We start from the raw sequence: 27,369 nt of genomic DNA on the forward strand, positions 1-27,369 counted from the left end.
ATTAAAAACGGGGCTAGAATAGACTTACAATTGAGCTTGAAAGCTTGAAAAACCCTAGACATGGTTTCCCCTTGTGAAATTCAGCCATGGGGTTGAAGATGAACAAAAATTGGCTTTTAATTTTGTTTTTAATTCATTTTAATAACTAAATAACCAAAATACCCTTAATGGAAAACTTTGGAAACATGCCTAACCATGTTCATTTTTGTCTACCAACTTAACCAATGGTCTAATTACCATATAAGGACGTCCAATTTAAAATTTCATAACAATTGGACACCTCTAACATGTAAAACTCACCTTTTGCACTTTTTACAATTTAGTCCTTTTGACTAAATTGAGTGCCCAAACGTCGAAATTTTCGAACGAAATTTTCACGAAATCATTTTGTGAAATCATAGACCATAAAAATATAATAAAGTAATTTTTTTTCCTTATTGGATTTGGGGTCCCGAAACCTCTGTTCCTACTAGGCCCAAAACCAGGATCTTTTCCCATGACAACTCGAAACATGAAAAGCTCTCCCCTGAGCTCCCGAATTCTCATGTTCAATGCCCTCATAGTGGCTATTGTTTCCTCCTTCAAAGCCATCATCGTGGCCTCAAGAGCATCATCCCTCACTGTTAGCTTATGCTCGGTGGAATTCATCCGTCCTTTCATTGTTTCCACATTGGAATCGAGAGACTCCAACAGAAATTCCCTAAGCTACACCTTCAATGAGTTTAGCCCCTCAGCAGTACGTCCCTTGACATTCTAGAGTGTCTCCCTCATGTCCCCTATAGACTCCTCAAGAATGACCATTCATCCTTCCAAAGCCAACAGCATGTCCTTCGATCGACTTGCTTTCTTAGCCCTCCTATGGGTTTTTATTGGCTCAATCTGATTGACAACTACTTTCATCATCTCGATCGGTGCCTTTGCAACCTTAGCTTGGATACCAACTGTCACAAGGCTAGACCTTTCATCTCGTAATCCGTGCAACTTTAGGTGATAGCTTCAATTTAAATGTGCCTAAGTCAGCCGAACTCTTGCAAAGTGAGAATTCTCGATAGAAATTCTCTAAGGCACTTCAAATAAATGAAAGCAACTCAAAGACAAAAGAGAGCTCTAAAGAATAGAATAACCACAGAAAAGAAAAAATACACCAAGTGTTTGTGTAAATGCTCTCAATTAGTATTCACTACTAAATAATGAAATACAATGGATGATTACAAATGAAGGGGAAACTCTCTGTTTATAGTTGAGCTCCCCCAAATCTAACGTACAGCTAGCTTTACATCGATGGATGAAATTGAAGCCTATCTACATTTAAGAGATTTATATGATCCCCAAAGATTACAAAATAAAATCTTATTAGATTTATATGATCCCCAAAGTAACCCTAATATTTTATAAGTGTTTCACTAGGCCACCAAGGCTTCAAGTAGATGGGCTTCTCCACATGTTTTGCAAATTGAGCCAATTCTAGTGGGGCAAATTAGCCCCATTTAATTGCTTGACCTCCATTGGACGCTCTTTATGAATTGCTAACGGGTTTTGAACCGCGGCCAGTGACACTTAGACTATGTTAAACACTAAGAAACATGACAATTGAATATTGAATTTAATTTAATCAATATTATTAAAAGTTTTCTTTTATGTAAAATGTATTTAAAGTTTAACAATTAAGTATTGACTAATTTTAATATTGTAACATTAAAATTTAATTCAATTGATTGAAAAAAATAGTTATATCAATTTCATAAATATTTATAAATAAAAGATAATTTATTTAAAATCAATTTAATATTTAACATATGAAAAAATGAATTGAATAAATTTAAATGCAGAGGACCCACTTACACTAAGTAGTTTTACATTCTTTCGTATATCTTTTTACGACTAATATTTTAACAATCTTGAATTTATTGATCTAATCGTACTTGTTATGTTTATAAATTTTAAACCGATACAATATATGTATAATTCAATCAATAATATTGTATATATTAATAGTTATTTAACTGTTGAGATTTTTTCATAAAAAATAGTCATAAAATTTTAATTTACATCAAATTTGACATGTATGATATATATATGAATGAAATAAAAATATAATGGTTGGATTGTTAAAATATTAATCATGTAAAAAATAAAAAATGTGTAATTTTACAAATGTATAAATGAATCTCTCCTCAATTTAAATAAAAGATATCTTGTGAACATAAAAATACAAACAATAGTTAGGTAATTGAAGTATAATTGACCCCCATTAAAAAAAAGTATAATTTACCCCAAGTAAGCCCAATGAAATGTAAGTTCTTTAAACGTGCTCATTAGGATGATTTTCCGTTTTTTTCCTTTTCTATTTGTTTTTAGGTAATTAAAAACTTACCTCCTTTTTTACATTATTCTCATGGCTAAATAGGCTAAATATGTTGATTTTTTTAATTGGCCAAATATGTCGATTTTGGAAAGGTGAAAGTGCATCTAGTTGGGTGTGCTGACACACATTCTCTCCTCGAGCACCAATTTTTTAGGGTTTTTTTAGGGTTAGGGTGTTAAGGGTGAAACTATGAAAGTTTATAGGTAGATTTGAGGGGCCGAGGATAAGCTAACGCATCTCTGAACACATACATTTCACATTTCATACCGGGATAGGACCATTATCTTAGAAACCCATTCTATGGAAGTCAGGTTTCAGGTTGACAGTGCTTGATATGGTCATGACTCGAAGTCTAAGTGGAGGTCCCAGTCGGCAACCGTTATGTTATCACGGGTTTGAGTATAACGGGGGCCAGTTGGCGATTGCTATGCAATCATGAGTTCAAGCTTTTTGGATACCTACAAATTATGTCTTATATATACTATATATAAGATTAAGTCCATAATCATAGGGGAAAATAAAGGATTTTTCAGTGTAATCAACATAATTTTTTTCCTCTATTTTCAGGCACCCGGTATATTCAACCTTTCATTCTTATCTAAAGGTTGACAATGAGGTGGACACAAGAGGGCTCTTGGGCGGAGAGCGGATGTTCTGGTGGAGTAAAGGTCAAACTCAAGCCAGCACAGTTATTAATGGGTTGTTTAACAATGACAACTGTTGTCGCCCCGAAAGGAGCATCACATTTACTCTTCCATCATAGTCGCTGCCCACTTGAGAGTCCTTAAGTGTCCATGATAGTGCCAACCTTCGGATAAGAAGGAAGGTTAAAGATACCGGTTGTGTGGAAATGGAGAAAAAAATTAGGCCGATTATAGCGAGAAGCCTCGCTATTTTTCCCTATGATTATGCCCTCAAACTTCTGTTTGGTATTTATAAGGCAACATCCCAGGGTATCAAAAAAGTTTGAGCTCGTGCCTAAATAACAATCGTCAACTGGCTCCCCTATACTCTGATACATGACCTCGTACGACCATCGACCAAGACCTCACGTAGACTTCCACCCATGACAGTATAAAGCACCGTCACCCCAGAACCTAACTTCCACAGGATAGGTTTCTGAGGAATTAGTCCCATCTCAACAGGATAAATGAAATGTGTGTGTCTCAAAGTGATATCACATCACCAAAGTGAAGGGATGATGGTTGGAAGAGATGATGGTTTTAGGGATGATGGAGTGGAGGGAAAGCCCCCTTTTATAGACACGAATGAGGGGTGAGATTGAAAAAAAAAACCCTTGGTTGAAAACGCGTCGTAAAATAGGCATTTCCATCAAATATCTAAAAAAGGTGCCTCAATTCTTACCCTGGATCAGGACACTTTGGTAGGCTTTGAATGGTGGTGGAAGAAAAGCGTGTCCAGCTGGGCGAGCTTTCCTGCTGACATGTCAGGGAAGTGTGCCAATCTGGATGTGCTTTCTTTGTATTTAGTGGAACGTGCATCAAGCTAGGCACGCTTTCCCTAACATGTCAATAGGAAAGGTCGCCTAACTGGACGCGCTTTATGTTCACCACCACTTAAAGCTTGCCACTTAAAGCTTGCCAAAGTGCCCTGATCCTAAGAATCCTGGGTACGTTTTCAAGCACAACAAAGACTCTTTCAAGCATGCATCTGCTAAAATTGATTCTGCTGAAAGGCATTTTCAAGCACAAAAGACCCTTTTAATTATTATTCAATGAAAATGCATTTTGAGGCACACTTTCCCTCTCTCTTCGTTCTTTTTTTCTATTAAACTACCGAAGTATTCAATACTTACACAAAGCAGACTCATTCTTTTTTGAAGAGTTGCACTGCAAATGTTGGCTGCATTTCTTTGGATAACAACTTGAAGAATTTTTTTTCTAAATATTTAATTCGTTTTAAATTGAAATGAGTTGACGAGTGAAATCTGTAATTTATTTTGACGATCAAATTTGTAATACGAACGTCGAAGTCATATTTGTAGGAGCTTAATCTGTGGAATTGGCTTTCAATCGTACCATTCAATTGCATGAGCTACAAACTAGAATCAGGAGGAAAGTTAGGGATCAAGTTGGGAAAGAATTTCATTCTTGAAATATAGATATCTGGCATCGGTGGACCCCTTTAAGTATGAGTTATTTGATATGAGATGGTCATAGATTTGCACTACTCAAGTGGAAATGCTATAATGGAGTTATATGTCGAGGTTGATGAAGCTGGTCCATCTTCAACCAATGTTGCGGCTAATACAAGAACTGAAACAGAAGTAGAAAGTCCTACAGCACGATTGTGTGATGGGTTCACTGCTTTGTTATAAAGCTCCCATTATGATGTCTCTGAACCATCAATGGGAACACATTCTTCTGTTTCTGGCACCTATTTGAACTTTGACGACCATTATTAATCGGCGTATGAACGTAACCTAAACCTCGACACCCTACATGACATTCAGTCAGTGCGTTTGATTTTAATTTTGGTGGTTCGATGTCTTGGGCAGAAGTATTTATAATGGTATGCCATCAACCTAGGCCAGTTGGCAATCCAGTGCAAATAATGATCATAACATGGGGTATAAAGAATTAATAATTTACTCCCTACGTTCTGGTCCTGTAAGGGTACATCGAACCCTTTGGTTGAAGATAACGATGAAGATGCAGCTTAGGAAAAAGGTCCAGGGGCGAATGAAAGGGCAGCGAATGTCGTTCACGAATTTGAATTGACCTCGATCCAATTCGACAGTCTGGGCTGGATGGTTCGAAACTAGCACTTTTTTCTGAACTAGAGCAGGTTCCAATTGAGCCAGAACCTTGCGAGTCTAGCGATGATGATTCGGACAACGCTCTAAATTTAGATTTGAGATTCAGGGGATATGAACCTCTGACCCACATGCATAACATCGACCTCTCTATCGAGGCTGGTTTAGAGATCCCGTAGCTCCCACTCGAAAGACCTGACCATGCAAGTTCATCATCAAATGTCCAAGAATTAGAATTTTTCATCGAGTATCCCTTAAAAGATGTTTTTCTTACTGCACTAAAATGGTAAAGCTTCAAGAATGGCCTGAACTATCATGTCACAAAATCCCGTTCGAAGAAATTTGAGGGAAAGTGCGCAATGGAAAATCATGGCATCTTTTCAGAATAAGATGGGCTTGTGGACAATAAATAAGTATATCGATCCACATACTTGTGTTGCGGTAGGTGCACAATGGGATCACCCAAGATTTCTATGTGGCCTGACAAGGGTTTTCATCTTTGCCAATAATGTAACTTTGGCTCGTACTTTGCAAGTGTAAGTCAAGGTCATTTAAGGCTAGACTCTGACATGATATTTGACATAATTCTACCTATGGTGAAAGCAAGTCTCAGGTTTCCTGTGTCGGTATTGATTGCAAACATTCATAGCCAGTATGATTGCACGAGATCATACTACAAGGCATGGGTCGTAAAACAAAAGGCTATCGATATGTTGCATCATAGGTGGGATAGGTCATATAACAATTTGTGAAAATAGGTCAGGTATTGGACCAGGTTTGCAATAACTCCAGGAGAAAAGACAGATGGTTGGGATTTCTTTCTTAATAGATTACAGTGTCATGTTTGCCCCTATCCTGATGTATGTGTCATGTTCGACAAGAAACCAAAATCTTGGTCGCTATTGAACGACATGGTAGCCTTTGGGATTGCACACACACAGGTACTGTATACAACATGTCGACTCCAACTACCACTCAAAATGGAGTTCAAAAAGTGAAATAGATTAAGTCATTGATCTGGTTATGTAGTTGCAACTATTTCCACAATCATGGTATACCATATCTCGTTCATTATTTGCATTCATGGGTATACTTTTCTCGACAGGGTACGAGCTCGTCCAACTTCATTTCCATGAAATTTTGGATAACTTATGTGCCATCAATAGTTACAATGTGGCATGCCTCACTAACATACGCTTTGAGCAGTGGACATAATCATGTGATGGGGGTATACGATCCGAGCACATGACAACGAACCTAGCAGAATGCATTAATTCCGTATTGAAAGGGACAAGTCATTTGTCAATAACCTCGATTGTCAAAGAAACATACTTTCACTTGGTAGCCTTATTTCCAAAGCAAGCTGAGGCATATGTTGGATAGATAGCAGGCGGTCAAGTTCCAATTAAAATTTCTCTCCCGATTGAACTCTTACCATTTTTACAATTTAGTCTTTATACCTTAATTAATCACTAATTCGATAAAATTACCAATCCAAAATTCAATTCACCTACTATATAACTCCATAAATTTACGACTTTGATTTACAGAAATGAGGTCTCGAAATGATGTTTCCTGACACCACTGACTTTCGAGCCGTTATATATTTCATGTCAAATATTATATATGGAAAATATCGTACAATATAGATTAAAATTTTACGAAGAAAATTATAATTTGCAACACAAATATAAAAAATTTGATCATATTTTATCGATATCAATTATATTTACATCACAAAAAGTTAAATGAAAAATATATCATCGATGTTCTCAGCCTGAGTGTGTGCCACAAGGCAGTGGTTGATGGTTACAGGTAAGATTTCTACGTACAACTTGGGGTGTCGGCTCCTCCTCTTGGTCGTGATCATTGTCTTCATCTTCTTTATCTTGACGTCAACCCCCGTCTTCGTCTCCACCCCTCATTTTCATCTTCATCTCGACCCTCACCTTCATCTTCATCCCTTCCCCCGTCTTCGTCTTCATCTCCTTTTTTCCTAGTTGAATGTGGTGTCATCCTAGCCTCCCATCGTCTGTCCTCTATTCTACAAGAAGGTCATTAAAACAATGAGCCACCTTGATAAAATAATGACACGGTGGGTATTTTGGACACTTTTGGTGAATAACTGTGAATGTCGCAAAAATCAGTTGCTCATAATATCTGGGAATCGTTGTTATTGGCGGATACGTCGGCATTGATGTCGACATTGGTGTCAGCGTTGGGGTGTAATATGCTAAGGATAGAAGTGCCGTGAAATACACACCTGCAGGAGGTGTAGATGCAAGATGCGGTGGTGCATGTGAAAAATACATGGGGTTAGTGAAAGGAACATGAATATATGAAGGGAACTGATTGAGATGTGGTGCATACATCAGTGCTCTTTGTTGGGTTGGAGCCAATGATGAGCTCCTCGAAACACTTGCTCTGGATATACAATGCTGGGGAAATTTTCATTGCCTTTTCGGATGAATTTTCTCTCTTCAAATTTCTCTTGTATTCAAGTGTGTGTAAATAATGACCCAAGGCTCTCTTTATGTAGGGAGAGTTTAGAGAGTTAAACTATGATCAAACTTAATCACTTTAATATTAAATTAATATAATATTTGTCAAGATAAATATTAGATTAAATTTAATATTAAATCTTATTAAAATAATAGAATGTTTATCTACATGATAAACATTAAATTAAATTTAATATTAAGATAATCACTTTAATATTAAATTAATAAAATAATATTAAGATAAGTATTAAATTTAATTTAATAATAAACTATTAAAATAATATTATTTTTGGATTAATTAATCTAAAATCAAATTCTCTAGTAAAGTCCAGTTGGAATGTAACTCTTCCACTTCTCAACCATTGATGACCAACCGCCCTCGACCACCAGGACACCGCTACTGTTGCAACCACCGACATCGCCATATCCGGTGATGCAAGTGCGACACCCTTACGACCTGACCGGTCTGGTCTAGCCACCGATTGGACCGTCAGTTGGGTTTCACATACTGGGCTCGATTCGACCAATTTTTGGGTCTTGGTCTCAGTTTTGAGCTCCCGGGCCCAATTTACGATCTCAGGTCCAATTTTCAGGTTCAGTTACCCATTTGGCTAATTGTCTGACTTGAAAATTAACTTCCAAAAATATCATATTAATTTTAATTAATTTGATTAATTTAATTTTACTTGATCAAAATTATTTTTTCCAAAAATCACTTAGACTTTCCAAATTAATTTTTCAAGAAAATTCTTTAATAAAATTCTCCAGTTGAACAATTATCACGACCACCTAATTTAATTACACATCGAATAAATCGACTCAATTAAATTATTCCCAAAGTCGTAGAATTTTCTTCTAATTCAAATGCAGTTCGATCGAGCTTTTGTTGAGCTAGCGGAGGGACCAACAAAACATATACAATTAGGCTCTAGTGATTGCAATTATGTCCAGAAGCATCATTTTGATGATTCGCAATTACTGAATCATGGAGTCAATTCACAAGAAGTACCATGATTGAAAACTCCTTATTGTATACTCTTTATGTTGATGTCTCGAGACATAAACATTGATGTCCAGGAAACCAGCTAAACATCTGACTAAGGCAAGTGCACCTATCAATTAATAGTATAGCTATGGTGAGCATAGATATCGTTCCCATGAAGACTAAAAGTACTAGTAATTACTGTCTTTCTATTATTTAACCGATAAATTTGAATTGATTGAAAACTAAAATTAAATTAATTAATTAACTAATGAATATGATAAAGAACAATTTAGGAAAATAAACGATTAACAACCAAGAAGCAAAATAATACCCAGGAAAGAATTCACCTAGACTTCATCTGTCAATATCAATTTAAATTACGCAATTTCTTCACTTAGTATCTTGATCTGTAGAAATCCCTCAATTATGTTAATATCTCTCTTCAAGAATAAGTGTAACTGGCTCTAGGTTGATTAATTGAAATTTCTTTCTAATTAAAACCCTTATTATCCCATTAAATTGATCTATAGATTCCTTATTATATTTGACTCTAATCTAGTAGATTTATGTCATCCTATTTCTAGTATTACATGAAACTCCACTCAATTACGCTAGATCTTCTCTTAAACAAGATCTAGTCCTCCTCTAATTTAAACATGTCAAAAATAGTCTAGAAATATTAAACCAAGAATTAAACACACATAATTGAGAACAAGATCTAAGTATTTATTGCGTAAAATAAAAATCAAAAGACATAATTCATCATAGGGTTCATCTCCCCTAGGTATTTAGAAAATTAGTTCATGCTAGCAAATAAAAACATCCCAAAGACAATATATATGAAAGAAGTAAAGAAAATCATTATAATCTCCTGACAAATCAAATGGGAGTCTTCAATCTTGACGGAGATCTACTTCAAAATCCACTTCAATGGTGTTTTTCGAGTTATTTTCTTGAGTATTCTATGACGACTCTCTCCTATCTTCTTATTTTTGTCATATATAGGTCTCAGAATGTTTGAAAAACCCTAAAAATTGTATTTTTCTGTTGTTTGGAGTGAAATTCACGAAATCGACACGACCTGCCACATGGCTGTGTGGCAGCCCGTGTGAAATGGTCCAGCTCGTATGGCTCCTATAACTTGCTCCAATTTTCCATTTTTCACTCGTTTTGCTCCCAAATGCTCTCCTAAGTATAGAAACATGAATTTACAGGATTAAAAGCATAAAATTCACAATTTACATCAAATAATCACCCATAAATATATTAAGAATGAGATTAATACATGTTACTTTTAGCACCTATCAAACATGCAGGCTGTATTAAATGCACGAATTCAATACTCTCAATGGCTAGAAATTCCCTCCAAAGGCTTCAAACATCCAAAAATCAATGAAAAGGTGTAAATATGATTCAAGGAAACTGAAATGAAGATAAGAAACAAGCTTACAAAGATCAATAACAAAAATCCAATCATTTGACCTTGTTATTTTTATTTTCACTTGTAAATATTTGTGGGTCCAATTCTTATTCATTCTTTCAAGTATTATTTTATAATTGTGAGAGCTTTATCAATGTATTTCTACCTTCTATAGGTGCTTATTCATTCTCAATTGTATTTCTCAAATTTGTGAGAGGTTACTTTAAGGTTTTGGGTAGAAAATTGGTGAAGTAACTTTATCTTGCCTAATTTAAATGATAGTGTTGTAAATGTTAAAATTTGTCCTTAAAAGGTTTCAAATTATTGAAGTTGAAAAATCCTCAGTGGTGGTAAGCTAAGGTAATGATGTAGACAATTGGATCTAAACCATGTTAAATCTTTTTGGTCATTTTTCTTGTGCTCCTTATTTAAAATTTTTTAAACACCAAATCACCTTCGTCTTGGTGTACATTGATTATAATACCAGCATTTAAATGGAATAACATTACCTTGATTTGAATTTTTATACGTGTACTGCACACTTACAGAACATGAACAAACAAAAATGGACTGCTTAATAAATAGTAGCATCTTTATGTAATAAAGAGTTGAACATAAAGCAATACAAATGTAAAGTCTAGTAATGCAGAAGACTAATGCTATAAACAGGGGCGAGAATTTGAACAAATCAATGAAATTTTTTTTGAGTTAGTTGAGTTGATAAGTCCTATTTTATCTTTTATCATCCGACTCAATCTAAAATTTTTTGAATCGAGTCAAGTGAAATTGTTAACTTAAATTAAAAAATTTAAACATGTAAAAAATTAAATCTTGTTAGAGAACATAAATTTGAAATCATATATATTTGAAAACTCTTTTAAAATAATAATAATAAAATTTCAGTTTGATAACCTTGAATCGATAATTACTTGTTCGGGTTCTCAAAATTATTATTTTGGAAAGTGCTTAAATATTTTAATTTGGTATTTTTAATTTTTTAAAAAAATATGCAAATTTGGTATTTTTATAAATATTTTGAGTTTTAAATTTTTTGAATTTTTGGAACTTATTTTGACTTATTTTGTAATTTTTTGTTAAAAGCAGACTAATTTGCTCATTTTCAAATTGACAAGAATTAAAAGGGTATTTATACCAATCTATCATTTGAGTTATTCAAATTATAAAATTCAACTCAACTTGAACTCGAAAAATCGAATTACTTACTCGAGCTGAATCGAAAAAACTGAATAACTCGATTCAATTAACTAAAAAATTCAAGTTTTTTTTCGATTTTTTCGAGTCGAATCAAGTTTTGCTCACCCTAGATATAAATGCTAAACATCTACGAACGAAATGAAATGACTCAAGACATTAAAAAATGTTAGAATATTTGGATAATTGGTGCTTGTGTGTTTTATTCATGTTGACACTACAATAAATTGGTCATTTAGAGGCATTTCATAATGGTGGTTATAGGGAAAAACATTGAAACATTTTATATACAACAATATTTATAGACATAAATGCCAAAATATCCTAATTTCCAACTTACCATTGTACTGCATGGTTTGTGCAAGTGTACATAATCGTTATCAAGTAATAAGTAAAAGAGTTATCATCTCCACATGGACTGTATATGTTAATCAATTAATTGTAAAATTAAAGTTCACAAGTTGGTGATAAAAACACAATATTTTGAGTGATGGATGTAAAGAATAATTAACTAGATGCAATATGATGCCTAATGCAATTTATCTTAAGTATGATAACCAACTAAAATGTATAAGATGAGTTTAGCAACATAAACACAAACCTCAACAACAATAACATGCATACGCTAGAATAATCATATTCATCAACTCAGTTCATTTTTATAATGCTTAACAGTGTTTGGAAAATATTCCATGGCAACTCGATCTTTCATGAGCTTGAAACTAAATTAAGTCCCTTCGAAATCTTTTACTTAGTAAAACATGCATACTACCATAATCATATTAAACTAAGGGTTTCTTAGAATTCATTTGAAGTAACAGGGACTAGGTTAGTTTGAAACATGTTAATCACATGAACCTAAAAGCAATGCAAGGTAATAGAACTCGACCAAGTTATTACAAACCTTCAATTTATTCTGGGTTAGATATAAATTAAGCATGCACCTTCCAATTATTATGTCCATTAATCATCATCTGGGCCAGATTAAGCAATTAATTCTAATGAATTTAGTCATATTTTAATGAATGAAATACATGCATGATTTTAATTGGACGTATCAACGACCGAGGCACAAACACCTTAAATATGATTTAATCAAACTTTATTTGTAACACCCCTAACCCCTCTTTGTCGTCAGATTAGAGTCACGGGCATTACAACCAATTAAAACATTTAATTACATTTCAAGAAGTAGTAAAAGCTAACTAATACCATCATAATAATGTCTTATAGAACAGAATAACTAATCATGCTATGCAATGCTAAACTTGGTCTTCCACTGTCTACACTCTTATCATTATTTATAGATTGCTAAAATTAGTCTTCCACTGTCTACATTCTTATCACTATTTATCCCTTCTTGAATGCTTGAAGTTGGAATACATAACAGACTATTCCAATTATTAGCATCAGAGTAAAGGTCCATACTCTAACTATATATTTTCTTTATCGTTGATGATGTTATGCACTTAATTTAGGTTTGCTAATCAATTCCAATTTAGATTAAAAGTTACTCTTACAGCCCCTATTTCGAGTCTAAGGGACCCTAAAAATAGTTTAAAAACAGGTAGGGACTAATTTGGAAAAATTTTAAAGGTTTAGGGTCATTTTAAAAAATTCTTAAAAGCAGGAGACACACGCCCGTGTGGAAATCCCCAGGCCATGTGACTCTCGAAGTTGGGACACACGGCTATGTCCCAGCCCGTGTCCTTGCCCATGTAACTCATTGGCTTGAGAAACGCGCCCGTGTCTTAGCCCGTGTCTCTACCCATGTAATTCACTGACTTGGGTCACACGCCCGTGTGTGACACATGGCCACGTGCTCCTAAAAGTACCTTAAAACTCAAGTTTATCGTTTCCTACTTGCTTGGACACTAAGCAACTCAATTACTAATCATTTAATCTATTTAAAACATGATTTAACATGCTCAAAATATACCAAATCCATCACCTAATATTCTTAACCAATGTACCCTCATTGGTACCACATTTTATATGTTCAAACATTTCAACAGTGCATCAACCATTCAAGACTTTCATACATACCAAATTTTCCAATATTGAACTAACATCTAGCTAGTTAGGATATCAAGCTTTAAAACTAAAAACACATACCAAAGCCTAACTTCAACCACAACCATATATACATATAAAAATCATTTAACTAAGAAACCAAAATATCATCATTATAAACATATCAACAAGGACTCCCTAGGTACTTGCCATTACAAAATAAGATATCACCACACTTAAGATCAAGATTTGTTATTTGATGCTGAGTCAGTGATAAGTTGAACAGTACCTAGCCTACGCACGGAAAACAAAACTACACGCTGAGTAAAACTCAGTGGTATTTCTATAATCCAAATAATATAAACTTAATATAATTAATTAAAATGCAATATGCAACAAGTAAGCTATGTTCATGTGTTTCAATTCAATGATATAATTTTTCTAATTCCTTATTCACATCTACTAAGAATTTCACATGTTCAAACACATATTAATGGCATTTCATATAGAATTTGCACATTACAACTCATGTAATGGCATGATTCATCTCTTTGTTCAATACTTGAATTCTTTTCAAGTTCCACATCTCATTTCATCATTTCATATCTCATTTCTCATAATTCAATCCATATTCATGGCAATATACTATTTCATATTTCATTTCTCATAATTTCCATTTCAATATTTTCTCATCTCATTTCCATTTCTCAACCATGTCATTTCAATATCGAACACATAAATTTTATTGTTTATTTTCCCTATTAACACGACTCGGACTTGGACGGATACGCGGATCCAACCAACACACCAATTTGGCACCTAATGCCTCATCGGATAAATTCAAAGTAATAATTGCGCCCAGCGCTATATAAATTGACACCAGTGTCTCATTGGTTAAACCAAAGCAAATTGGCACCCAGTGTCTCATTGACTCGAGGTTGAAGTAATCCCTGAACTCTTCCTATCGTATGGCATGCCATCTATATCCAACTCAACCCTAATAGTTTATAGGTTTTCATTTCACATTTCAATACAATCAATGTCTCATTTTCACATATATATACATTATAACATATAGTCAATTCAATAATCTCTTAATCAATATATTTCATAATATACAAAATCAATCCATTTCAAATCCACTATTAATTCAATTCAATCTCAAACTACCAAAGTACTCACCTCAAATGCTTACCATATGCAAATAATTTAAATATGCAACATTCTACTAGTTAATTCGAAATATAGAAACACAAACCGTGAATTTCGAGCTATTCAACGTCAATTTTATCCTTTCCCTTTTTACTCGAGGATTCCGGTACGACATTAGCTAAGGAATACAACAATTAAAATACATTAATATTACACAATTAAATTTCACATTGAATTTCAATTTTTACACTATATTTTGCTTACTTTTCAATTTAGTCCCTAAACTGAGACTAGTTTTTAACCTTCACATTTAAATTTATATTTTATACTAATTTCACTCTAACTAAATTTAGCTTCCTCTTTCCAATCGACCCCTTAATTTCTAATTTTTCACAATTTAGTCCTTATTACTCAAAATCAACAATTTATTCCATAATTTAGTCATTTTCCATTTTCAACTTAAAATCTATCTATTTAATCCATAATACTTAAACTATTCAACAATGTCAACACCTAAAATCTTGAACAATACTAAAAATTACAACATGGGTCGAGTAGCCCTAAGTATTAGGATTTCAAAAACGTAAAAATTACAAGATAAGGACTAAATTGCACTAACAAATTTGGATTTGAACGCTAAAACCTCCTTAGGCCATGCGTTCTTCTTCCTCTTTTCTCTCTTTCTTTTCTTTTCTTTCTAATTTGCATGATATCATCTCTTTCTTTCCACTTTCTTTCTATTTCTTTTCATTTTGTTTTCTATTATTATTATTTCACTTATAAATATAATATATAATATACACATGCGTATATATCAGTAAACCATGGTCTGCTTCCTCCCAACCAATTTAATTAATGGTACAATTTACATTAGCCCTTTTAGTTTATTTCAATCTATAATTTAACTTTTGACCCTTACGCGGTTTAATCCATATACCTTAATAACTCATGAAATTTACTAATCCAAAAATTAATTCCTTCTAGACTAACCTCGTAAATATTTAATAAAAATATTCATAGGTTCATTTTACGGGAATGGAGTCCCAAATCTCACTTTCCGACACCCCTGACTATCGAGTCGTTACATTATTAAATTGATGCAATCATTTTAGCTAAAAAGAATTAAGCTACCATTGTTGATGATAAGATAACAAAGCACATTGCAAACATGATTAAATCACCGTAAACAAAGATAAGGAAGAATCAACTCTTATTGTTTCGAAAATTCTATAGAATCTGATCGAAGTAGCTTCCTCCAATCCTCGTGTTGCTCCTTTGCAAGTTACTTCTCAATGTGGCCGGCCAAGAGAATATCTTATCAAGGTTTTGCTGGCTAAGGGAGAAGAAAAATAGGGATACTACGCATGATGAAAGAAAGCAAATGAGAGAATAAGAAATGAAATATGATTGTTGAATGAAGGATGAGTAGAGGATGTAAGGATGAATTGAAATGGGGAAAAGATGTGGGTATTTATAGTGAAGGTTGGTGGATGAGTTTAATAAAAATAGTGTGAAACTCCCCATTTACTCTTTTTCTTGGCCGGCCATATATTGTGGAAGGGAATGGATGTTGGTTGCTTGATTCAAGCATAAAATCATGCTTGAATTATGCAAGGGTTAGACGACTTCAAGGGAAAATCTTGTGGGATAATTTTTGATTCATTTGAAACCGTAAGGACCTTCAATAAATTTCCCAAAAATTGATTTCTGGGCTGCTCACAAGTGTCATGTCAATTTGGGCTTGTTCTCTCTAGTTTGGTGACCCAATTGTTTACCAGACTTATCCATCAATTGATCCATTTTCAATTGGATAAAAAAAACCTCTTCATGACCTATTTGCATGTGTTTGTTGTCCATGTAGAGTGAATTTAGGCATGTCCATGTAACTTTATTTTATAAATAAATTATGCATAATTCCTTTGGTTCAACTACATTAAATAAAGCAAAAATTAATATGTAGCAAAAATAATTAAATTATGCATAAACTTAGTACAAAATAACATAAAATTACATTCTTCTTTAAATCATGTTCATTATTGAAATATAAACAAAATTCACTCAATTAGTGATCAAATACTGAGATTAATATTATTTTAAGTAAAAAAGTGTTATAAACTATTAAAGAAACCTATATAAATTAGAGTTTACACACCTCCAAACTTAATCCATTACTCGACCCGAGTAATACAAAGCAAAAATTTAGATAGAGAAATCCTGCAATAAGTTTAAATAAAATCATTAAGTAGAATAAACTTTTGCACATAAACATACATCAACAAAATCATGCTCACAAACCCTTTTTCTTGATAAGTTGCTCATATGCAAACATTATTTCAAAATTTTATTCTAAGTGCGGGAAAGAAAAAAAAATGCTAGCATAAGTCATAAAGTGCATGTTGTTCAAGATCATACATATCCTTCACCATTCAATCAAAGTTTCCTTATCACTCAACAAAACACTCACAAGGTTTAATTAATGGTCCTCATATGTTGAACTTAGCAATTCCTCTCCACTAATGTAGTCGGCATAATCATCAAAATCAATAGGTCTTTTATAAGGTTGTAATGGGCTAGGCTCAAGGTAGGGATAAAGAGAAGTAAATTTTTAAGTTTAGGAATCTTATCCCTAAAATTGACTTGGAACAATTCAAAGTACATCCTTCCTACTAATGGGTTTTACCCCCCAAACTTAATTTTGAAATGTATGCCGAACAATATTTCTCAATACTTTGAGTATTTATTTTGCTCTTTTTGCTTGACATTTGAATAGAGTTTTTTTTAAAACAACACATGAAGAATATGTGCATCTTTATAAATTTTTCCTCGATCTTTGCTCACCAAGACAAGTATATTTAAGATGGGTGCAAAAACAAGATAAAATTTAAAAAGATGGTAGCATGGCTTATGATGTTGGTAAATGACAATAAGATAGACTTAAAGGCTCAAATTAAGGTTTCAAGGGTCAATGGTAGGCGTCAAAGGCTCAAACGATCCAAAGAAAATGTGCCTAAATCATGTTTAGATTCTTATGCCTCCTAGGATTTTGCCTCAACAAAGTTACTAAGTCAATTCTAAGAAATTAAACCTTCATACATGTATATTTCAAAGGAAGTTCAGTTTTCATGGCAAAAGGCTATATAAGACCTGAGAACACACAAGCATTCCATAACTCAGGATAACATAAAAAAACTCAGATAAAATAAAAAATCATACTTGCATTTGAGCTAACTTATGAGCAAAAAGTTTCTCTAAAAATCATTTTATTTCAACATACTCATGTGAAAGCATTGAAACATACTTAAGAAAAAAATTCAAATTCAACCTAATATTGCTCTACCCCCTTTAAAAAGAAGCAATGTCCTCATTGTGTAAACAAAGTAATGAATGAGAAATGAACACTAGGTAGGATAGCAAGAACGAGAGGTGAGTCATGAAGAAGTACCAAGTCTTTCTCAACAATCCAATCCTAGACAGGTTCATTCACATTACCACACTACTTTGATTTTTATTAGAGAAGAGGCATTGAATTTATTTTATTCATGTTTGCAATTTTTATTGTGTGAAAGCAAAATATTACCTATGAAAGAAATATAAATACCTAAAAATAAATAAATGCTAAGAAAAAGAAATTCCCCCCTTTTTATTCATGTCATCCTCCATGTGTTTTTTTCCTTTTCCCTTCATTTTCGCACTTGATCCCACAATCTTCTCTTGCCATGTCTCGAAGATATGCTCTGGGAACTCAGGAACAAAAGTGTTAGAGATATTCTTAAAATTATTTCACATGGTATCATATCTAACTTTCGTATATCTCTAGTAAGCTTGTTGTTGTTTATGCATGAATTTCCACATATCCATCATATTTGAAAATTCTGATTTCTTTATAGTGTTTGAAGAAGTAGGAATGGTCAACTTAGGATTAAAACTTGGCTCCACTGGCTAAACAACATTTTGCTCCACCCTCGATTCAAGGCTGCTTGGTTTCTCTTTAGTTTCTACTTTTTCTGTGTCATTTATTAAGTCAGCTTCTGGTTCAAATTTAGTTGTAGACTCATCAGATTCTGGTTCGTTCGGTTCATTTGGCTCAACTTGGTTCAATAATTCAACATTCTCTACTAATCTTTCAAGGTCATATCTTGTTATGCAACTTGAACATAATGGTCCTTCAGGTTTGCCTTTGATCTTACTTTGGCCCTCAAGCAAAGTAAAGTAATCAATGATGGAAAGTAGGCACTTCCTGCCTTTTTCTGAGCACAATCTTGGATCTCTTTGAGAATAATTCTCCCAATATTGATAGACCTTTCTGTTATAATCGCATACAACAAAAGCATTCATTCCATCGAGATGGTGGAACTATGTGAGATAGGCATAAAGCTATATCGAATAAAGTAAAATTGTACCTTAGCCACTGGATTTAAATATTCCTTTCAACACGAATGACTTCCATACTTTCTTATAATCCATTGGGATCCCAGATTTGTGACCACATTAAGTACTTGTTGAAGAAAATCCCAATTGATATTTGTCATCATTCCAAATGACTCATCTTTTTCAACATTAGGTAAGATAAACAAATCATTAATGGACCTAGAAGTAGGGGGTACCTTCTTTTTGAACAAGAACTTCATTAGCATCTGGCGTGGTCAAATTGGCATAAAACTCTCACACTAATTCCTTTTCAGGCATTGGTCGTGCATCACAAAATTGATTCCAATTCAAAGTATCAATTCTCTTTTAAATTGACAATGGCATAACCATTTTTAATTACTCTCCAAATTGAAACCTTTTTTTCGGCATCATGGGTTGATTTTTGAAGATAGAATCAAATCTCTCCCTCATTTCCTCATCTTGAATCCCAATTGGATTTTTAACAGAAGTTTTGGAAGACCTAGTTCTTTTGCAAGACATGGTAACTTTTCTTAAAAAATAAGAGAAATTCCAACTAAAGAAGTAGAAGGAATCGAAAATGTGAAATATTGCAACAGCGATGGAATTGTGACGAAAACGGTGTTGCGATAGCGAATGATTTATGTCAGTAAAAGGGTTACTCCGGTGAAGATTTTGTAATAGCGGAAGGAGAGACTTGCTACAAAAGGAAAATTTTGGGGAAAATTTTCAAGATTAGAGGCCGACGGCTAAGAGAACAAAGGTGGGTGGCAAGTGTTAAAGCTAATTGCTTGAATGGTTGTGAAAAATATGATGGTAGAGAAGGGTTTATATAGTAGTAGATTAGGGTAAAAATTAGCTAAAATTTAGCTACAATGGGTTACTTGGATGGCAAGCATAAAAGATGGTGGCAAAATTTTAGGTTTTGGGAGATATATGGGCTACAATTGATGGGTAATTTCCTCTTCTTTACTATTCAAGGCCTTAAGCCCAACTGCAATTATTTGTTGAACTGAAAAAAATTAAACTAAACTAAAAGTAAACTAATTAGTACTTGGGCCAAATTGACCCTCTTATTAAAATAAACAACTAAATTTAAAATTTGCAAATAAGAATCAAAAATTAAAAATTTTAGATTACTTAGAAAATTTCTTCTCGAAAAGTTACATCAACTTAATTCCCAAGAACGGTTGGAGGGGTTATAGATAATCAACTTAAGTTTCAATATCCTTAGACAAAATTAATTTAATGTACTAATTGAAGAAAAATAATTTCTAAGTATACTTATAAAAATATGAAAAATCAAGGGTCTATTAAATAGAACGAGGTTTCAACTCGCTCAATTTCACCATCCCAATAATGTTTGAGACATTGACCATTAACTTTAAACGTACCTCTATTGTTGTTGTGCAATCCTACAGCTCCATATGGATAAACTTTATGAATGATAAATGGTCCAGTCCATTGAGATTTGAGCTTCTCAGGAAATAACCTTAGCCTCGAATTAAACAACACTTTTTGACCTTCTATGAATTCTCGAGGTTGTATATGATTATCATGCCATCTTTTACTCTTTTGTTCATACATCTTGGCATTCTCGTATAAAATAACCTCAACTCCTGAAGCTTGTCAAGTTGTTACATCCTTCTCTCACCGCCTTACTTAAGATCCAAATTTAATTGTTTCAAGGCATAGTGAGCTTTATTTTCCAACTCAATCGGAAAATGACATGCCTTTCCAAAGAGTAACCGATAAGGAGTCATTCCTAACAGTGTCTTAAAAGTAGTTCGATAGGCCCATAAAACATCATCAAGCCTTCAAGACCAATCTTTTCTATTAGGTCGCACTACTTTCTCAATGATACCTTTGATCTCACGATTTATCCTTTCAACTTGCCTATTTGACTGTGGATGATAGGCAGTGGCAATCTTGTGTTTCCTATTGTACTTGTTAAGCAACCACTTAAGTCATTTATTTACAAAGTGAGATCCTTCATAGCTAATTATAGCTCTAGGAGTCCCAAACCGTGTAAACACATACTTATGTAGGAATCACATGAAAACCTTAGCATCATTCGTTAGGTATGCTTCAGCTTCAACCCACTTGGATACGTAATTCATAGCTATTAGGATATACTTGTTACCATAAGTAAAAGGAAACGGGCCTAGAAAATCAATACCCTATACGTCAAATAATTCTATCTCTAAAATGTTTATCAAGGGCATTTCGATCCTCCTTGATATGTTTTCGGTCCTTTGGCATCTACATAATTTTTCAGATATGCATATGCATCCTTGAACACTGTAAGCCGAAAGAATCCCACTTGTAAGATCTTCGTTGTAGTGTGGGAACCACCAAAGTGTCCCCCACTTGGAGATAAATGACAGTGATACAAGATCTAATCAATTTCACTTCCAGCTCACACTTTCTGATTATGTTATTTGCACATTGTTTAAATAAAAATGAATTCTCCCAAAAATAATACCGACTGTTGTGAAGGAATTTCTTCCTTTGTTGGTATGTCATTTCTTGAGGAATTATTCCACATGCTAAATAATTCGTATAATTAGCAAACCAAGGTATTTCATGAATTCGACTTACCTCGAAGATATGCTCATTTGGAAAATTCTCATTAATTGGAACAAGTGAATGGGTTTACCTCGTTTTGTTCCAACCTCGACAGATGATCAGCTACTTGATTTTCAACACCTTTTCTATCTTGAATCTCAAGTTCAAATTTTTGGAGTAAAAGTATCCATTGAATCAACCCTGGTTTAGCATCTTTCTTCATGAGTAAGTATTTAATGGTCGCATGACCAGTAAATACTATGACTTTCGTACCTATGAGATAAGAATGGAACTTGCCAAAAGAAAAAACTATAAACAGGAGTTATTTTCAATTATCATTTAATTTGGGATTCTGTCAGAGTTCTGCTTGCATAGTAGATAGGATAAAACACTTTGTTTCTTCTTTGACCCATCACAGCTCCAATAGGAAAATTGCTTGCGTCATACATCAACTCGAACAGTGAGTTCCAATCAGGTGTAACAATTAATGGGGTTGAGATTAACCAAATTTTTAATTCCTCAAAAGCTTCCAAAATTGCCTTGTTAAACTCAAAAATTGTATCTTTTTCTAATAAGGAACACAAGGTTTGGAAATTTTTAAAAAATCTTTGATAAACCTTCGGTAAAAACTGACATGGCCTAAGAAAATTCAAACTCCTTTCACACTAACTGGTGGTGGTAATTTTTCAATTACATCCACCTTTGCTTTGTCGACTTCAATCCCTCTTTTGGAAATTTTATGCCCCAAAACGATTCCTTCATTAACCATGAAATGGCATTTCTCCTAGTTAAGGACAAGATTTTTCTCTTCGCATCTCTTTAGTACCTTAGCTAAATTACTCAAATAAAACATCATAAGTATTACCAAAAATAGAAAAATCATCCATGAAAACCTCAACAAAATTTTCTACCATATCAATAAATATTGCCATCATGCATCGCTGAAATGTGGCAGGTGCATTGCATAAACCGAAAGGCATTAGCCTATAAGCAGACGTACCGTACGGGCAAGTAAAAGTTGTTTTGTGCTGGTCTTCTAGGGCTACAACTATTTGGTTGTATCCCAAATATCCATCAAAGAAAAACTAATATTTGTTACCTGCTAGTTGGTCTAACATCTGATCTATAAAAGGCAATGAAAAATGATCCTTTCAAGTGGCTTTGTTCAATTTCTTGTAGTCTACATAGATTCTCTAACCCGTGATAATTCTCGTCAGGATTAACTCGTTTCATTCATTCTCAAAAATCGTGATTCCACCTTTCTTTGGTACACATTGTACTGGACTTACCCATGAACTATCTGAGATGGGGTAGATAATTCTTGTAGCTAACCATTTGATAACTTCCTTTCAAACGACCTCTTTCATGATAGGATTGAGTCTCATTTTCCCATCAATTCTAGCTTGCGCACCCTCCTCTAAGATAATTTCATGCATACAGAAAGAAGGGCTTATTCCTCGAATATCAACTATGGTCTATCTGATCACTTTTTTAAATTTCTTTAAAACTTTGATCAACTACTTCTCTTGGTGTTTTGTTAGTTTGGGTGGTTCCTCGATTGACATATTTGATTACGTGTATTCTCGAGCTTCCAACTCTAATGGTTCAAACCGAGCTGGTTGAACATAGTTCTCCAAATTGGCTTCCATCAAAGTCATATTTTCATTATTTTTTCAATCTTCCAATGGTTCAGACCCTAAAGTGTTCTCTAATGGGCCCTTCACAAAATTGTTCTTCTATTCCATAGAAACTAAGGTTTCTAGCTCCTCCATTACTGAACTTTCCTTCATTAGATTGGGAAATTTCATTGTTTTAATAACATTAAATGTTACCTAATCATCTTGAACTCTCATAGTGAGTTCACCATTTTGCACATTTATCAACGTTCTTCCCTTAGCTAAGAAAGGTCTCCCCAAGATGATCGGCACTTTCTTATCTACTTCAAAATCTAAGACAATGAAATCAGTAGGAAAATAAACTTATCTACTCTTACCAAAACATCCTCAATAATTCCTTCTAGGTATCCTAAAGATTGATCCGCCAATTGGAGCGTCACAATTGTGGGTCTTACTTTACCTAATATTCCCAACAGGTTGAAAATAGATTTGGGCATCAAGTTGGTGATTGCTCCTAAGTGCACAAATCTTTACCACAGTAAGATTCTCCAATATTACAAGGTATAGTAAAGCTTCCAGGGTCCTTCAGTTTCGGAGGTAGCTTGTTCTGTAAAAACGCACTACACTCATTTGTTAGTGCTACAATCTCATACTCACTAATCTTTTCTTCTTAGACAGAATGTCTTTCATGAACTTGACATAGTTGGCATTTGTTCTAAAGCCTCCACCAGCAGAATGTTGATGTGAAGTTTCTTTAGAACATCTAAAAAATTCTTAAATTGCATCTAATGTTTCTGCTTATTTGGTTGGAATTTTTGAGGATACAGAGGTGATGGAACTTTGGGTTGGACTAAACAACTTTTTTAGGAGATAAATCTGCATCCAAAGAATATGTTAGCTTATCAAAATTGACTAGTTTAGATTTTACCTCATCAGACTATATAGGTTCTGACTCTTTTGGTGTAGGAAGTTCAACTATTGGTTGACTTTCCTCCTTCTCAATAGGTTCATCCTCAACCACAACTTCCTTGTGTTCCAAAGTATTACCATTTCATAAAGCAACTACCTTGCCATGTTTCTTACCCAAATTTCTTGGATTTTCTGTATCGCTTGGCAAGGCTCATTGTGGTCTATTACGAATTTTCGTGGCTAACTGACCCATTTGGTTCTCCAATTTTTTCAGTGTTGCTGCTTGGCTTTGGATTAAGGCATCATTCTTCGCCATGTATACCTTCAACAAGTTCTCCAAACTATTAGATGATTTAGCTTGTTGTGGTTTTGGAGCTTATTGATTAAACCCTTAGGATTGGTTTGGTCTATGTTGTATGTAGTTGTTGTTCTGTCCATTTACTTGGTTACTCCAAGAAAAGTTTGGATGGTTTCGCCATGAAGGATTATAGAAGTTGGACTGTGGTCCTTGTCCACTTCTATTTTGGTACTGATTAATTCGGGATTTTATGGAAAATTCTTGAAAGAATGACCGTCCCCACAATATACACAGGAAAAACATCAAATTGACTTGGTGTTTGGGCTGCAACTGGATTTAAACTGTTGGTAGTAAACTATTTCAACATTGAAGATATGAAAAATACTTGAGCTAAGAGTGAAGTGAGGACATCTACTTCATGCACTCCAACTATTCGTCTTCCTGAAGTTGCTCGATTTGTCGGTCACTGGTAATTGTTACTAGCTATTCTCTTAATGGTCCCGTAAGCCTTATTGTAAGATTTTGACAAGAGAGCTCTATTCGAAGCAGTATCTACGACCAACATTGTTGTGTGTTGAAACCATTATAAAATGTCTCCAACTGGATGCAGTTCTGTGATGGGGGAATTTAAGAAGTAACTCCTTGAATCTTTCTCACGCCTCATATAGGGACTTGTCATCCAATTGTTGAAAAATAGTGATCTCATTTCACAACTTAACATTTTTTCTAGGTGGGAAATACTTTACCAAAAATCGTTCAGTTAATTCTTGCCAACTAGAAATTGAATGTGTTGGCAACAAATTAAGCCATGCTCGTGCTCAATCTCGCAATGAGTATGGAAAAGCTTCAATCTCAATGCATCTAAAGTTACACCAGCTATCTTAAAGGAATCTCTCACCTTTATCAATAATCGAAAGAGAAGTTGTGGATCTTCAGTGGGCATTCCACTAAATTGGCCCATTGGCTAAAGCATCTTAAACATTACAGGCTTCAATTCAAATTGGGGTGCCTCAATCTCCGGTCTTCTAATTCCTAAATTTAACTAATTAAAAAGGGGCACAGCGTATTGTCTTATAGCTCGATCCCTATCATCAGCAATAAAGATTGGATTTTGAGCCTTAGCGGCTCTATTTCCTTGAACATCATTCTGATTTCCAAGGTCCATTTCGGCTTGTCCTTGGGCTAATCTTTCATGTCTTCTTCGTCTTAATGTTCGCTCGATTTCAGGGTCTACGGGTAATAAATCGATAATTCGATATACGCTCATAAACTCCCGAAAATAAATCACAAAAATTAAAGAATAAAGAATAAAAAGTAATTAGTAAAGATAGAAATAAAATAAAATAAAATAAAAAACGAATCACAAAGAATAATTTCAAAAAAATGATTAAGACAACAGTCCTCAGCAACGGCGCCAAATACTTGTAACGCATGGTTTGTGCAAGTGTACACAGTCATTATCAAGTAATAAGTAAGTAAAAGGGATATTTTCTCTACAAGGACTGTGTATGTTAATCAATTAATTTTAAAATTAAAGTTTACAAGTTAGTGATAAAAACACAATATTTTGAGTGATGGATGTAAATAATAATTAACTAGATGCAAGATGATCCGTAATGCAATTTATCCTAAGTATGATAACTAACTAAAATGTATGAGATGAGTTTAGCAGCATAAAAAAAAACTTCAACAAAAATAACATGCATAGGGTAGAAGAATCATATTCATCAAATTAGTACATTTTTATCATGCTTAACAGTGTTCGAAAAATATTCCATGGCAACTCGATCTTTCATAAGCTTGAAAGAAAATTAATTCCTTTCTGAATCTTTTACTTAGTAAAACATGCATACTACTATGACCATATTAAACTAAGGGTTTCTTAGAATTCATGTGAAGTAACAAGGACTTGGCCGGTTTGAAATAATTTAATCACATAAACCTAAAAGCTATTCAGGTTATAGAGCTCGGCCAAGTTATTACGAACTTTCAATTTATTCTGCGTCAGATAAAGTAAGTATGCACCTTACAATTATTATGTCTATTAATCACCATCTGGGCCGAATTAAGCAATTAAGTCTAATGCATTCAATCATATTTTAATGAATGAAATACATGCATGATTTTAATTGGATGCATGAACGAATGAGGCACAAACACCATAAACATAATTTAAACAAAATTTATTGAATTGATGCAACCATTCTAGCTAAACAGAATTAAGCTACCATTGTTGATGACAAGATAAAGAAGCACATTGCAAACATGATTAAACTCAAAGTAAACAAAGATAAGGAATAATCAACTCTAATTGTTTCGGCAATTCTGTAGAATCTGATCAAAATGGCTTTTTCCAATCCTCGTGTTGCTCCTTTGCAAGTTGCTTCTCAAGGTTTTACTGGCTAAGGGAGAATAAAAATGGGGATGATATGCGTGAAGAAAGAAAGAAAATAAGAGAATGAGAAATGAAAGATGATTATTGAATGAGGGATGAGTAAGGGATGTAGGGATGAATTGAAATGGAGAATGGAGGTGGGTATTTATAGTGAAGTTTGGTAGATGAGTTTACTAAAAATAATGTGAAACCCCCCCCCATTTACTCCTTTGCTTGGTCGACCACTTATTATGGAAGGGAATGGATGTTGGTTGCTTGACTCAAGCATAAAATCATGCTTGAATTAAGCAAGAGTTAGACGGCTTCAAGGTAAAATCTTTTGGGTTAATTTCTGATTCATTTGAAACTGTAAGGACTTCCAATAAATTTATCGAAAACTGATTTCTGGGCTACTCTCAAGTGTCATGCCAAATTGGGCTTGTTCTCCCTTGTTTGCATGGTTTGGTGACGAATTGTTTACCAGACTTGTCCATCAATTGATCCATTTTCAATTGGTTTAAAAATAACTCTTCATGACCCATTTGCTTGTGTTTTCCATCTATGTAGAGTGAATTTATGCATGTCCATGTAACTTTATTTTATAAATAAATTATGCATAATTTTTTTGGTCCAACTGCATTAGATAAAGTCTAAATGAATATGTGGCAAAAATAATTAAATTATGCATAAATTTAATACAAAATAAAAAATACATTCTTCTTTAAATCATGTCAATAACAAAATTCACTCAATTAGTGATCAAATACTGGATTTTATAAACTATTGAAACCCTA

General features: G+C 33.8%; 1 non-coding gene across 1 annotated transcript; it reads left to right on the plus strand.

The window, feature by feature from the left end:
* Positions 1 to 24,810: 24,810 nt before the first annotated feature.
* On the plus strand, positions 24,811 to 24,915 carry LOC128040070 (small nucleolar RNA R71). The gene has a single exon (XR_008194730.1). It is a non-coding gene; the product is annotated as a small nucleolar RNA R71 (small nucleolar RNA).
* The last annotated feature ends 2,454 nt before the right edge of the window (positions 24,916 to 27,369 follow it).

This window comes from Gossypium raimondii, chromosome 3, assembly GCF_025698545.1.
Source record: "Gossypium raimondii isolate GPD5lz chromosome 3, ASM2569854v1, whole genome shotgun sequence".
In the NCBI taxonomy this organism is placed as follows: domain Eukaryota; kingdom Viridiplantae; phylum Streptophyta; class Magnoliopsida; order Malvales; family Malvaceae; genus Gossypium; species Gossypium raimondii.